A 15,000-nucleotide genomic window follows, 5' to 3' on the forward strand; every position below is an offset into this window, starting at 1 on the left:
CATATATGTGTGTGTGTGGTTTCACAGTACACTTAATACCTCATTAAGCAAATTTTTCACATCTTTCAGGACATTTCTACACTATCAACACGAATTCAATAGTGTGCGTATGTATATATATATATATATATATATATATATATATATATATATATATATATATATATATATTATATGTGTGTGTGTGTGTGTGTGTGTGGTGTTGTGTGGTGTGTGTGTGTGGTTTCACAGTACACTTAATACCTCATTAAGAAATTTTTCACATCTTTCAGGACATTTCTACACTATCAACACGAACTTCAATAGTGTGCGTATGTATATATGTATATATATATATATATGTGTGTGTGTGTGTGTGTGTGTGTGTGTGTATGGTGGTGTGTGTGGTTTTCACAGTACACTTATAACCTCATTAAGCAATGACATGTTTCAGGCATTTGTGTATCAAAGTTAACGAATTGAATAGTGTGTGGGTATATATATTGTTAATATATCTATTAATATCATTTTTCATATCTTCATATATATATATATACGTATCAATAGTGTGTATATATATATATATATATATATATATATATATATATATATATATATATATATAGGAAAGTACTCTCCTGTATACTTTAGTGGTCAACATCTAACCCTTTCCAGATAATCGCAAAATTAATCTTTTGAGCTTTATTTCCTTTGGAGAGGAGAGAGAGAGAGAGAGAGAGAGAGAGCTACTCTATATATGATGTGAACTGTTGACTACGGTAGTTGCTGGAGTTGCCAGGAGAGTTTTTCCTCTCTCTCTCTCTCTTTCTCACCCAGTAATTTGCAATGCGCCCCCAAAACCCATCTACGCACTGCGCGCACTTCGCGTGAAGCAATGACACTATAACAACCCCTCGTACCTGGTATACGTGCTCCGTTGCTCCTGATACGCAATGACGCCGTGCGTAGTGATTGTGATACGCGTGGCTCGTATCAAGCTGCTCTCCACGTGGACACAGATGACGGGATTTCGTTTTCAACTTTTCTAATGATCAGACAAGTTAGAAGTTGTGTGCCCAGTCAATGTAATCAATTATGTTCTTTTGATATTCGTCTTTTTGATCGGGTGTATATATGTATATATATATATATATATATATATATATATATATATATATTATATGCGCATTAAGCTACAAATGTCCTTTAATACTCAATTCGCTCTACCTCGGAATTAATACATTTTCATATATGTTAACCGAAGGAGTGTTTAAGTTGATAATAATTTCGTCCTCACGAACCCACGAGAGGACGAAATTATTATCAACTAAAAAAGAAAAAAAAAAAACCTTCGGTTACATATATGAAAATATATAAATTCCGTGGTTGAGCGAATATACTACTATATACTATAGGAGCTTTCTCAGCAAAATTATGGGCCTTTTTTTCCTTTTACGTGAAAGCGTGCAAATTTTCACAATCAACAATAGTAATAGCTATGACAATAGTAACAGGCAGCGGGCCAAGGGCTTCCTGTGCTACAACAATTCCCAGAGTAAGGTGGCGCAATGTAATTAATGTCAACCTTGCAGCGAGACCCAAAGCTGGGTGGCATCCCGACCCTCACGCTAAAACACCTCCCTGACTCAGACCCAGGTAGACGACGCAGAACCAAGGTCTAGAGAATCAGACCCTTGTGTCTAACACTATAAACAAAGGAACGCAGAACGTAAACAAAGCCGTCTGAATATACCCCTCCTGCGCGAGAACTAATCATGACTATTCTTCAGTAAGCAAATCAGGTTGTACTATCTGAGGAAAATATAAGCGTTGAATCGGTATTTGCATTGAGAGAAATCATTCGTTGAAAATTCTACCAATCCTATACACACCGACTTCAAGGATAACTAAAATCTTTACTTATACAACGCGGAAGACACGAATGAATTCTGTGCGACTCTCCTGTCAATTCAAGTTCAGTGGGGTGCTCCCCCAATTTCAGTCAAACTCCAACGCAGCACTTAACTGGAAGTCAACCGTGTAGGAATACGCGGATGATTACAGTCAGCCCTTCAAGTTTCCTGTATTTGCTTTTGTCACGTCACAAAAGAATCTCAACAAAGCCAATTTTTGGTGATGGGAATCTTCGCCTGACCGCTCCCAAAATAAACGCCTATTATATATATATATATATATATATATATATATATATATATATATATATATATATATATGTATTATATGTATATGTATATGTATATATATATATATATATATATATTATATATATATATATATATGTAGAGGTTTTTTGCCACGAAGGAAAAAATTGAATAAGCGAGATAGCCAAAAGTACTTTCGGTCCTGTTCGGACCCTTTACTTTAGAGAAGGGTCCGAACAGGACCGAAAGTACTTGGCTATCTCGCTTTTTCATTTTTTCCTTCGTGGCAAAAAAACCTTTATTTATACATAGCATCACGTTTTATATACTTCGTGATCAAGTTATTCATATATATATATATATATATATATATATTATCTATATATATATATATATATATATATATATATATTTAAGTGTGTAACAATATCATCTAAATTATACGTGAAACCTCAATTCTGCAATAAGCTCAAAATAAATAAATAAATATAAAATAAAATAAAATAAAATAAAATAAAGGAAGGCCGCCAATCAGTTCCTGGACGGCGCCTCTTCAAAGTGGAAACGGCGGTTAGACGAGAAAAATTTTATTTTAAGAATCCCGCAACTTCTTGAAGTAGCATCAAAAAACAAAAGCCACAAACCTTGGCCGAGTAAAAGAGCAAAAACATCAAAAACAGAATGAAGCTTCTATTGGTCTCAACTGCCACTGCGGGGGAAGACTCGGGGAACCCTTCGTCCCACATACATGCCACCCCCCCAACCCCCCTCGTCCTCCTACTCACATCAAGGAAGCTGGGGGAGGCCAGGCATAATTATCAACTAAGTGAGGCGCTGTTCCATTCTCTTGCGCAATACGCTGTCACTAAAAGCCAACAAAGGTACCGGGTGGATCTGGTTACGGCCGTGGGACAAACGGACACAGGCCCCACAGTACAACAATTTGAGTGGACGTGGCCTGCTATTAATGTGATACCACAGCGACGACAACAACTTCGACTTTTTCTCACTTTTTGTCTCATACTTCCTCACTTCACTATTTTGATTGAAAACAGAATTTAGGCCGAAGGCCAAGCACTGGGTGATTCAACGCTGAAACGGAAATTGACAGTAACAAGTTTGAAAGGTGTAACAGGAGGTAAACCTCGCAGTTGCACTATGAATCAATTGTTAGGAGTGGATGCAACTTAAGTAATGTCTACAGTGCACTGCATGAGGTGCACTGAAGGCACTACCCCCCTACGGGTATACTTCTTGACTGCACTGTTGTTTTAATACGGGAAGGGGAAACACGGCAGTTGAGAACATAAAAACTAACAATTATTTGGTACCTTACAATTTCCATCTCATGACTAAGGAACCGAAGAACTAAACTTCTACACAGCGACGACAGGAAGTTGCTGCCTTCACTATCCACGATGTCTACTCTAGTCAAAGAAGGTAAGAAAAAAAAGTGAGGGGGGGGGGGGGGGGGGAAACAGGGCGGGGAGAAAGGAGGGGAGGAGCATTACACAATTGAATACATTAACTTTCCATTAGCGCAGAGCGAATTTCTTGGTCAGATGCGACCTTGAACCTGGACGAGCTCGGTATCCAGGATCCATAATGTACCGATGCGATGCCTAACCTTCAACGGATTTGTGTGTTTGCCTGTACGGTGAACCCTTTGCTTCACGTGTCTTCGTCATAGCCTGCGTTTAAACTGCTTTCCCTGGAGAAAACTGATAAGGTTCAAAAGAAGCTAGACGCAAACCAACTCAATTTCGACGATTCTAGCATAAATATCGACCAAACACGCAATTTATGGGTACAATACAAACACTCTCCTAATATCATTCGAAAATGAGAGATTTGTGAACTTATTTTCCGCCATCGCATCTCCTTTCTACGGCTTCTTTTGTGAAATGGACCAATATTCACTCCAGAATACCCATTAAAGTGAAGGGTAACATTCAGCACGATATTGCTGGTTCACTGAGCATAATATTGTGACTCCTTCTCCCCGTTCTTAATCAGCCATAGTGTCAATGACACCCAATATGCAATCAATCTTCTTCTAAAATACACATTCTTTACTAATAAAAAAACTTTACAAATACCTGTGTATAAAAATTGTAGCTTCCCTTAATTAACCATTAGTTTCTCTATGCTTAAAAGTCGGCATGTTATAAGATAAAGTCAACGAAGATCTCCTGGCTTGCAAGTTCGGAGCTAGTTGACAATATGGCAAAGTACGTACCTATTCTTACGTTTATATATATATCATATATATATATATATATATATATATTATATATATATACTATAGTATATATATTATTACTACTTTATTTATATATATTTGTCACTTATAAATGCATGACTTGTCTTAATTAACCAAATATTAGGCCACAATTACTATACCTTGGATATTTACGCTCGAACGCAAGTGTAACTGATCATCGCTTCTGTCCCGGTCAGGAATCGAGCGACTGCCCGGTTTAAAAACAACGATAGATAGTGACTCAGACCATCCAGCTATCGAGAGAGAGATAGAAGTTGATATCGACTCTGCTCTAGTACGTATGCCGCTCATATTCAGATTCTGTATTCGGAATCGGTATCAACCCACCTCCACCATGATAGATGATTCAGAAATCTGTAACACTTGGTTAATTATGATTTTACATTCCGATATTCAGCCACAAAACACTTCATTTAATAGCTTTTTGACTACGCATTCGGATAACCTAACTAACCCAAGGGGCAATTGATATACACACACACATATATATATATATTATATATATATACATATATATATATATATATATATATATATATATATACATATATGTATATATACATATATGTATATATATATATATATATATATATATATATATATATATAAGTATATATTTTCGCGCGCGCGCGCGTGTGTGTGTGTGTGTAGTGTATGCATTGTGTATATGTATGTACATATGTACGTATCGCCGATCAAATCCCCATTGAGGTAACAAAGCAGGCAAAATAATGTGATTAAAATGGTGCCCCTTGGGAGTGCCGCTTTCCTTTCCATAATTCCTAGACAAAGCCGAAGCCGCGCAAGCGCAGATTGCGCATTTCATTCAATTTCGCATTACCTTCCACAAATGGAACACAGAGAGGATTAAGCCACATCGATCAGAATCAGTTTCGTCCTTTATTTTCCACACACACACACACACACACACACACAGAGAGAGAGAGAGAGAGAGAGAGAGAGAGAGAGAGAGAGAGAGAGAGAGAACCTGATGAATGCTCCTACCACGCAGAGAAGTGAGAAACGGGGGTCCTTTAGTTTTTAAGTATGATATGATGGGTTATTCAATTGGGTATACTATACATTTATATACATTCATATACGTATCTAGTAATACTTTCTCTCTCTCTCTCTCTCTCTCTCTCTCTCTCTCTCTCTCTCTCTCTCTCTCTCTTTCACTGGTTTCATTTCACAGAAGTGGACAGCCCACCAAGTACCTGATTCACAGATGACGCCAACAGAGGCATTACGACTTACAGAACAAACCTCACAAGTTCCATTCTCTCATGGGATCATGGAGTTCAGGGACCCTGGTTATCCAAGGGACGTGCTCAGCGTCCTTCATGCAGAGGCCTGCAAGAGACAGGGCGCACCTTTTCTGCCAATGCGCCTTCCACCCCCCATTGCAAATGAGGTATCAGTCACTGATCTGCTATTTTTGCATGCAAGTCACTTGGTATTACCTTTCCTACCACTTTGTTCAGATGATTTTAAATGCTCTTTCTAAAAAAAATAATACAAAAATAAAAACTATTCGTGTTTTTTGGTATCATACTGATGATAGTTTGGTTTCGATCCTGAACACAAACAAATAAAAAATGAGCCGAAGATTCTTCGAGCAATCGAGTTTTCTGCATGAGCCGCGGCTTATGAAGCTTTCAGCTTCGGTCCGAAGGTGGCCTGTCCTATTGCGTTGCCAGACACACGATTAAGGCTAAATTTAACAAAATAAAAAAAAAAAAAAAATACTGATGCTAGAAGGCTGCAATTTGTTATGTTTAATGATTGGAGGGTGGATGATCAACTTACCAATGTGCAGCCCTCTAGCCTCAGTAGTTTTCAAGATAAGAGCGCGGAGAGAAAAAGCGCGGACGGACAGACACACAGCCATCTCAAGAGTTTTCTTTTGCAGGAAACGAAAACGAGAATGCAACATGAACACGTCATACACCGGAATTGAAACTCACCTTTACAACTTGACTGCTAAGAGACCTCATTCTCTGTGACCCTAGTTTTTAAATGAAGACCCTGACGTCCCTCACTTATGATGTCATCATTTATGGTAGTTTGGGTACACTACCAATAATCACAATCCATAATTATGAAGCCCCGATTTCATCTCTGAAACATATTCACGATTCTGTCACACACACACACACACACACGCAACAAGCACATACCCGGTATTCGTGTCATGCGATTTAATAGCCACTAGATTAGAACACGACATCAGACCACATATACATACCCGCTGCATCTCTCTCTCTCTCTCTCTCTCTCTCTCTCTCAATAAACAAATCGACAGTTACCCTCTTTCATAATAATTTATGTTACATTGCATATTAATCATTAACGTAAGATTACATGAATTCGGTCCTATTTCATCATCATCATCATATCATCATCATCATCATCATCTCATCATAATAATAATAATAATAATAATAATAATAATAATAATAATAATAATAATATGCTGGAATAAGACCTTCATGAACACAGGTTTTATTGAAAATAATGGTTATTTCAGCGGCTGAAATAGCCATTATTTTCAATAAAAACTGAAATAATAATAATAATAATAATAATAATAATAATAATAATAATAATAATAATAATAATAATAATCTATTGTATTCCAGCTTAAACCAATAACATTCTCCTATCCACCAAATTCCCTTTCCTCGTCAGCACGTCATTCCCACAACCACTCTCGTTTTCTAAAACAACGGATATGGCCCGATGATTATTCGCTGGGTTGAAGCCACTGTTTCCACGAAATTTAATTAATTTCCCCAAAATCAATTTTTTAAACATTCCAGGTTACCTCTAAGGCAAATCCCTACACGACATTTATCATGGATATTCTCATTTTCGAGAAGTTATTTTTCAAACAAAACACTGCTTCTTTACAGATCGCAATATAATATATATAATATATATATATATATATATATAAATATATATATATATAGATATATATCATATATATATATAATATATATATATTATATATATATATATATATCACAACACACACGCACACACACACACACATATATATGTATATATATATATATATATATATATATCTATATATATTATATATATATATTATAGTGGTACAAATTGGTTATGGAAAATAATAACGGATTTCATATACAACCAACGAGCATTAGTGTTTTTTTTAATAAAGTTCCAAACCTTACGAAAACAAGAAAAAGGAAAATACAGAGGGCTGAGTTACGAAAAACACAAGCTGTAACATAATCCCAGTAGATGGTAAGAAAGATTCACTAAACCTTGCAATTCAATCATTATAGACCACAAAAAAAATCCTTTGATAATAATACTAAATGTCAAGTGAAAGAAATAACATGTTCAGCTTAAATTTGCATACATCTCTCGCATAGAGGCCCTTTGTGATCAAAACCTTAATATATTCCTGGCTATAATGAAGCCCTTTTCAACAATACCTCTTGAACAGTATAAAAAAAAAGGAGAGAGAGAGAGAGAGAGAGAAAGCAACGCACTCATGTGAAAAATAAGCGGATATAGTAAGAATAGAATGTACTTCATTAATAAAAACGCCAATGAAGGAATAGCTTTAAGATCGCAGGTTACTATCACAAAGAAAGACCAAAGAGTTTGAAGCTTTAAGGTGCTTGAAATCATATGACTTATTCAACGAACTCTTGAATCCAGGCACAGAGGAAAAGCGTTTTCCATTCCCCATTCTGCAGAACAGGAGACACCTCACAGGTGTACCACAACACCTCCCCTTACCTGCTCATTTTCGACGAACACTTGTCGAGATGATTACCACTCTAAAACATCTGTTCGGGCCACCAGCCAGCGTACTCGCTTCCTTTCATAGCACTGCGGCGATGGCGCCCTCAATTCTCCAAGTAAAGCTGGAGTACTGACATATCTTAATCCTGCTTTCCTATAACAAGAGGTTCAACGTGCTCCCCAGACTCAATGTCATCTCTCATTATCCGGAGGGGAGGTGACTCGTCACTCTCTCGCCACTACGTAACAGGTTTCGGACACTCACAGAATGCGAATTACCCCGCCCGGCTCTGCTGCTGCTGCCTCCAGGACCATTCGGATGGCACTGTTTTTACTCAGCCTCGCATGACGCTTTATATATAACAGCTGTGTGTGTGTCTGTTTGTACGTAAAGCTACATACAGATTTCCTTCTATCTGTATGTCAGGTGTAGGTTAAAGACTGACCCTTTAAAAAAACACAATCTTGCATATTTATTTGTCTTAATATGAGCTTCTAAATAACAGAAGGTGGTTCCCTAGAAAAAATAAGTTACTGCTACATTTAGGCTTTGTATATAATTATATATATATTATTATATATATATATATATATATATATATATATATATAAATTAATATATAAATTATATTATATTATAACCTATACACCATATATATATAATTTATTTATATATATAAAATGTACACACAGACACACACAAAGCCTTATTATATATATATAATGTACAGACACACGCACACACAAGCACAAAGCCTTAATGTAGAAGTGACTGATTCTTCGAGGGACCCACCTCTTGTTATTAAAAAGAAGCTGACGTTAAAATAAATATGCATGCTTGTATAGTTTCCATTTCTGTTAGTAGGTATGTATTTCTCTTGAGAAAAATACTTGGGGATGGTAGCTAAAGAGGTTATTCGTTGTGTTTTGACAATGTGTATATAATACGTATATGTATGTATATTTATATGTAAGTACAAATACATACATACATACATACATCCATATAAATACATATTTATATGTATTATATGCACACTGCCATCCACAAGTATTTTCCATGAGAAATACATACCAACAAACAGGAATGGAAAGAACACAAATGTAGAAAGAAATGCGGATTATGTAACGAATGAGTAAACCCCTGGAAAAAAATTAATCAAATCTAACATCGGGAATATACATAGTACACGAGAGAGAGAGAGAGAGAGAGAGAGAGAGAGAGAGAGAGAGAGACTCAACTCTATTTATACACGAAAAGGGTCGACGAACAAAAGACTTTCCTTCATTCCGAATTAAAGCTGCAATTTGCCTCATGAAACAGGAGCTGATCAAATCGCAGACAGGGGATCGGATGCTGTGTCCACATACATACACTCTCTCAATTTAGTCTCATACGAGAGACAGACCAACAGAAGGCACAAGGAGAGACTACGGTCTTCAGGAAGTTAGTTATTCAAGATGGCTGATATAAATTCAGTCATCACACCCATGCCAAATTTTAAACGGACCTTTTCATCACTAAAAGAAAAAGTAAATGAAAAAAATCAACAATGTTACCATTATAAACTCGTTTTCCTCCGCGTTGCCGTCATTCCCTCACGGTAAAGAACAGCACTAAAACGTTTCCCGGACAAAACCTTTGATTGAAACGCCCACGGTTTCCCACTGAAAGCTTCAACACTGGCAAGTTCTTCCCTAAGACAATAGGAAGCGATGCTGCCCCCAATCCAGGCATAATGAAATATCACTTCATCAGAGTAGATTAACCAAGCCCTGTTTTGTCATGCAATATCGTCACCTTTTCAAAAATAACTCCCACTCACTCTTGCTTCTTTATCTTCTTTTATCTGATGTTTTTTTCTAGGGCTTGACGTCAGTGTTATAAGTTTTCAGTTGCCCGTTCCACCGGCCTCTGCATTTCTAAAAGTACTGCGAATCGCATTTCATCTTCGACTGCGAATTTCATAAAATTCGTCTGGTCAGCCACGAAGTCACTGGAGAGAGAGAGAGAGAGAGAGAGAGAGAGAGAGAGAGAGAGAGAGAGAGAGAGAGAGAGAGAGAATTCCAATTCCATTCCAGATTAAGTTCCATCAGCAGAGAGCGGATGGCCATGCGACCCACTCCAGTACCCCTTCCGCAATCCCTTGTAATTAAATCTTACCTTGACTACATTCATCTCCCATTCGGCACCAAGAATGAACGACGAGACATTTGATCCCCACATTTCTTCCCAAAAACCGGAGCAGTAAGAGAATCCCGAAAGGATGGCACCAGAAGGAAAGACACAGTCACTGAACCCTGTCATGAGATTTTAAAAATTCTATCCATTCTATAATAATGAAATCGGAGTGGATCTTGTTTGACCTCAGCCCGGGTGACATGGAACAGCCCCCCACACCCTGCAAGTCCGTTTGTCTGCCCTGGGTGGAGTGGGGTGGGGTTGGTAGGGGAACGGGAAGGTAGGTGAGACATCTACCCTTCTTCTGCAAACCCGTTTGTCCGCCCTGTATGGGGGAGGAGTAGGTAGGGGAATGGGAGGGTAGGGGCGACATTCACTCTCCTCCTGCAAACTCATTTGTCCGCCCTGTGTGGAGGTGGGGTAGGCAGGGGATCGGGAGGGTAGGGGCAACATCCACTCTCCTCCTGCAAACCTGTTTGTCAGCCCTGTGCGGAGGCGGGGTATGTAAGGGAACGGGAGGGTAGGGGAGACATCCACCATCCTCCTGCAAACCCGTTTGTCCGCCCTGTGTGTGGGGGCGGTGTAGGTAGGGTATCGGGAGGGTAGGGGAGACAGCAGCGCTGGGTTCCAGCATGCGTAGCACGCGTCAACAATCTCGTCCTACAATAAACGACACACACATTCCAACTTTTCATGCTGTCAAGACTGTGTATTACCATTCGTCTACAAATGTTCACCTCGGCTTTGCAACTCCTCCTCTTTAGTTTATGGCGGTACAAAATACCACGTCTATCACTCAACAAGAGATATTCGTGGCTGAGTCGTGGGCAATGAATGTAACACAAAATCATACTCTGCTTCATTGCCATCATATTTTTCCACCAGTGTGATATCTCAGTTTCCGCTGGTGTCGGACTGCTTTTAGAGGCATGCAAGAAAATTACAGACGCTATGTATAACTATAACGTGATTTTTCTGCATTGTTTTTAACTTATGCCTGCATGTATTGATTTGCTTTCAACTGTCCCATTAGTTTCAGATTCCCATTCTAAATGAACTGGGGTTTTGGTCTAACATAGTTGGATTACAGCAAGAGATTTAATATATAATATATATATATATATATATATATATATATATAATATATATAAGAAGAAGAAGAAGAAGAAGAAGAAGAAGAAAAAGAAGAAGTTGAAATTAACTAAGCTAATGAGTAAATCAAGAATTTATCTTAAAGACCTTAAACTTTGGATGAAATTCTAAAAATAAACAAAGGATAAGTGTAAGAACAGCAATTACAAGTAAAATTATATTGTATAATAATATGACGTTCCTCCGGCTGTCACAAATAAATGCTGTTGCAAAACCACCCTTGGTGCAGGCGTCCTCGTCCCACGAATACAGGCGACAGCGATTTCATAACACAAACAAATAACACGAACCATTATTTTAGCGGAAATGCCGGCGACATGACTCAAGCACACCCCACAGGATGATTCCTGTGGGTTGCCTGCAGGATATCGCCCTTATCTCAAAGCTATACCCAGCACCCACTAAGACCTGGCTTTACCCTGCTCATTTTCTTGACGACTAGGTTATAGAAAGGACTGAACAGCCGCCAAGTTCTCTTTCCAACTGCTAAATAAGGAGGAAGAGGCAAAGAAATATTGATTACATAAGTCCATGACCTGTCTTAAGTAGTAGCAAAGGAAGAGAGATGAAAAGAACAAGTGCAGGAACACTTGAGAGATGATAAACTTATTAGCAAGGCATATTCTATATATATCAAGAGATTCTCTGAAGTGTGAATACGGGTATTTCTGCATGAAGGAGGCGAATGCAGTCAATGGCTGGCCCGAGCGGAAGATGCAAGACAGCAAGCAAATAGCGGTAATTTATAAATAGAATGAAAGTAAATTTTTAGAAATATCTATAGAATAAACTGAAGAAATATCTAAAAAAAAATCTACCGAACAGAATGAGAGTCTAAGGTCGAAAACAAAATACCAGCAACACCTAAAGAACAGACTAAAAACAGGATTTTGAAATCCTTAGAATAGACCGAAAGCAAATTCAAATTTCACCCATTAAAATAGGATACAAACAAGAACCTGCAGCGAAAATGCAAAAAGTTGCCACAATAAAATAAAAACGGACGAGAACAAAATTCCTGAAACATCAACGGAAGTGGCCGAAAGCAACATTCAAAATGTATGATTCAATTGACCGAAGTGAGAACCTCGTAACGATTCCGCGATAAAAAGGAGGACTGCAAGCAGTCTGAGAAGCAGCATCAAGAGAAAAGGTCGAAGCAGCGACTTGACACCGAAGTCGAACAAGTCTCACAAAATGACTTTCAAGGGCTGTTGGCGAGAGAATCAGACATGGAATCTAACAAGTGTCACTTAGCCCACACTACGACGCCGTCAGTGTTCCACGAGCGCTACCGTTCCCTTCCACCTAGGATCTGTGGTCATTACAAGTTCTAGATTTCTTGTCATTTAAGCAAACTTTTCATTGAGGAGAACTTTATTGCAACTTTTCCGTTATAATGAACTTTCATACATTTTATACTTTCTTTGTAAAATAACTGTAATAACTAAAATAGGAACATTTCATCTTACGAAAGCCAGTTAAATCACAATACCTACACGCTGTCTGGATAAAAATTGAGAAAAGACAGAAAGTTAACAATACAAAAACAGAGAGAGAGAGAGAGAGAGAGAGAGAGAGAGAGAGAGAGAGAGAGAGGCGCATGGCATTAGGAATTATGTTACAAAGGCAAAACCTTTTAGAAGGCGGAGGGTCATGTCGAAGTTTTCCAAGAAACGGAAGAAGAAACCACCCGATGTAAAACTATACAGCGCCTCCCTTAACCTCGTTGTGTACGTTATTACTGGTTCAAATTGAGAAGGAATGTCATGGTGATGAGGACGAACACGGAGCTCTGCAAGAAACCTAGCACAGAGGACGCAGATCACACCCTTCAAAATGCGATGATCATTTCTCGTTCAGAAAGATGAATGCTGTTACCAGGAACATTACCGGTTATTCACTTCAGGGAACGCCCTCCAAGATTTACCGGGAAATTGGGCTTTCCCTTTAAGATCTTATTCATCGCTTGAGTACCTGACATTATATATATATATATATATATATATTATATATATATATATATATATATATATATAAAAATATATATATATAAATATATATATATATGATATATATAATATTATATATATATATATATATATATATACATAAATATATTATTATATATATATATATAATATATTCACATTTACTAATGGCTAAATGTTGAGCAAACAACAATTGTAGTGAGAATAACTCAATAACTCAAGTTGGAAATAAAAATGCCCATTCGTTTTAGCTAAAATTTATCCCGTGGTTCGAAAGAGATTGATAAAAAAAGAAAAAAAAAAAACATCATCAATTCTAACATATTTTGATACAGGGCATTTGGGCCATTTAATGGTTAACCTGCTACGCCATCACATAATACTAGCTCAGTCCATCAATCAACCTAATGATTCCACAACAGAGGCAGCAGCCTTTGAATCGAGAGCATCCCCCCCCACCCCCCGGCCCAGTTTCATCCTGCACCCGGCCAAACCAAACAAAATAAATGTCTCTGCTGTCAGTGAATTCCCCACATGCGAGTGATTTACAACAATACGGATCTGATGGTCGAACGCAGATAACAAAGTCCCGGGGCTTTCACGGCTCTGAGCTGCTGCGTGGACTACCTAGTCTTCTTCCTGCGTGATCTATATACAGCTGCGGTTATGCAAAACTGGATGGCATGGCCGTCCCTCTCTTGATGCCGGCAAAGCTGAGTGCGTAGTTATGTGAATTTATGTAAGGACTAAGTGGAATGACCTTTTACATTTATAAACGCAACTCAGAATGATACGCCTTGTGAGGTTAAGATTACTACGCCCACTTACTTGTTGCCTACATTTCTAATCCTTTTCAATCACCAGTTTGAATGAACATTTGTTTTTGTCTTTCCCCACAGACAGACGCACACTCTACTGCCATGACCGTCACACGTTCCTTCCCCGTCATAAAGGCGACACCTTTTATTTCACCAATCTGACCAGAATCCCACATCTCATCGAGGCCACTCTTCTTAAAAGCCGAAATCACCGACAGCGGCCACTAGTACTAGGTGCCTAAGGCAGCCTCCACAGAATCCATTACCTTAAAAGCGTTTCCGTTCTTTACGATATCAAGCAATATCAAGGACATCCTTAAGATTCGGGCCACGAGCCGCACTCATCAACGAAAAGCTTTGGGCGAACAACATCCTCATGCCGAAGGAGTCGCATCGCTGGTTATCTGGGAAGGCTGCTCTCAAACATGAAGCGCTTCGCAAACTGGTAGTCTGAGCCATTTACATCTTTTTTTTCTTTTGGTAGTTAAGACAGTAGAACATTTGCAACATACCAAGAAGTTATATGATAAAATAGTTGTATAACTGATGTGCCCAAGAGTAAATGTTCGTCACGGCATCTTAACAATGACGTGAAAGAATGTAATCTAAACTTGTATAAACTTCGCAAACGTACTCTCTT

At 38.2% G+C, this 15,000-nt stretch overlaps 1 protein-coding gene across 5 annotated transcripts in view; it reads right to left on the bottom strand.

The window, feature by feature from the left end:
• Nucleotides 1-15,000, bottom strand: part of LOC135210913 (uncharacterized) — a 350,754-nt gene that overhangs the window by 162,452 nt on the left and 173,302 nt on the right. The window contains exon 1 of one of the 5 annotated variants that reach the window (XM_064243869.1): nucleotides 8,212-8,531. The exons of the other annotated variants lie outside the window; for them this stretch is intronic. The gene's annotated coding sequence lies outside the window, so the exon portion shown is untranslated. Of the gene's footprint in view, nucleotides 1-8,211; nucleotides 8,532-15,000 lie in introns of those variants that run through there. 5 annotated transcript variants of the gene reach the window in all.

This window comes from Macrobrachium nipponense, chromosome 4, assembly GCF_015104395.2.
Source record: "Macrobrachium nipponense isolate FS-2020 chromosome 4, ASM1510439v2, whole genome shotgun sequence".
In the NCBI taxonomy this organism is placed as follows: Eukaryota; Metazoa; Arthropoda; class Malacostraca; order Decapoda; family Palaemonidae; genus Macrobrachium; species Macrobrachium nipponense.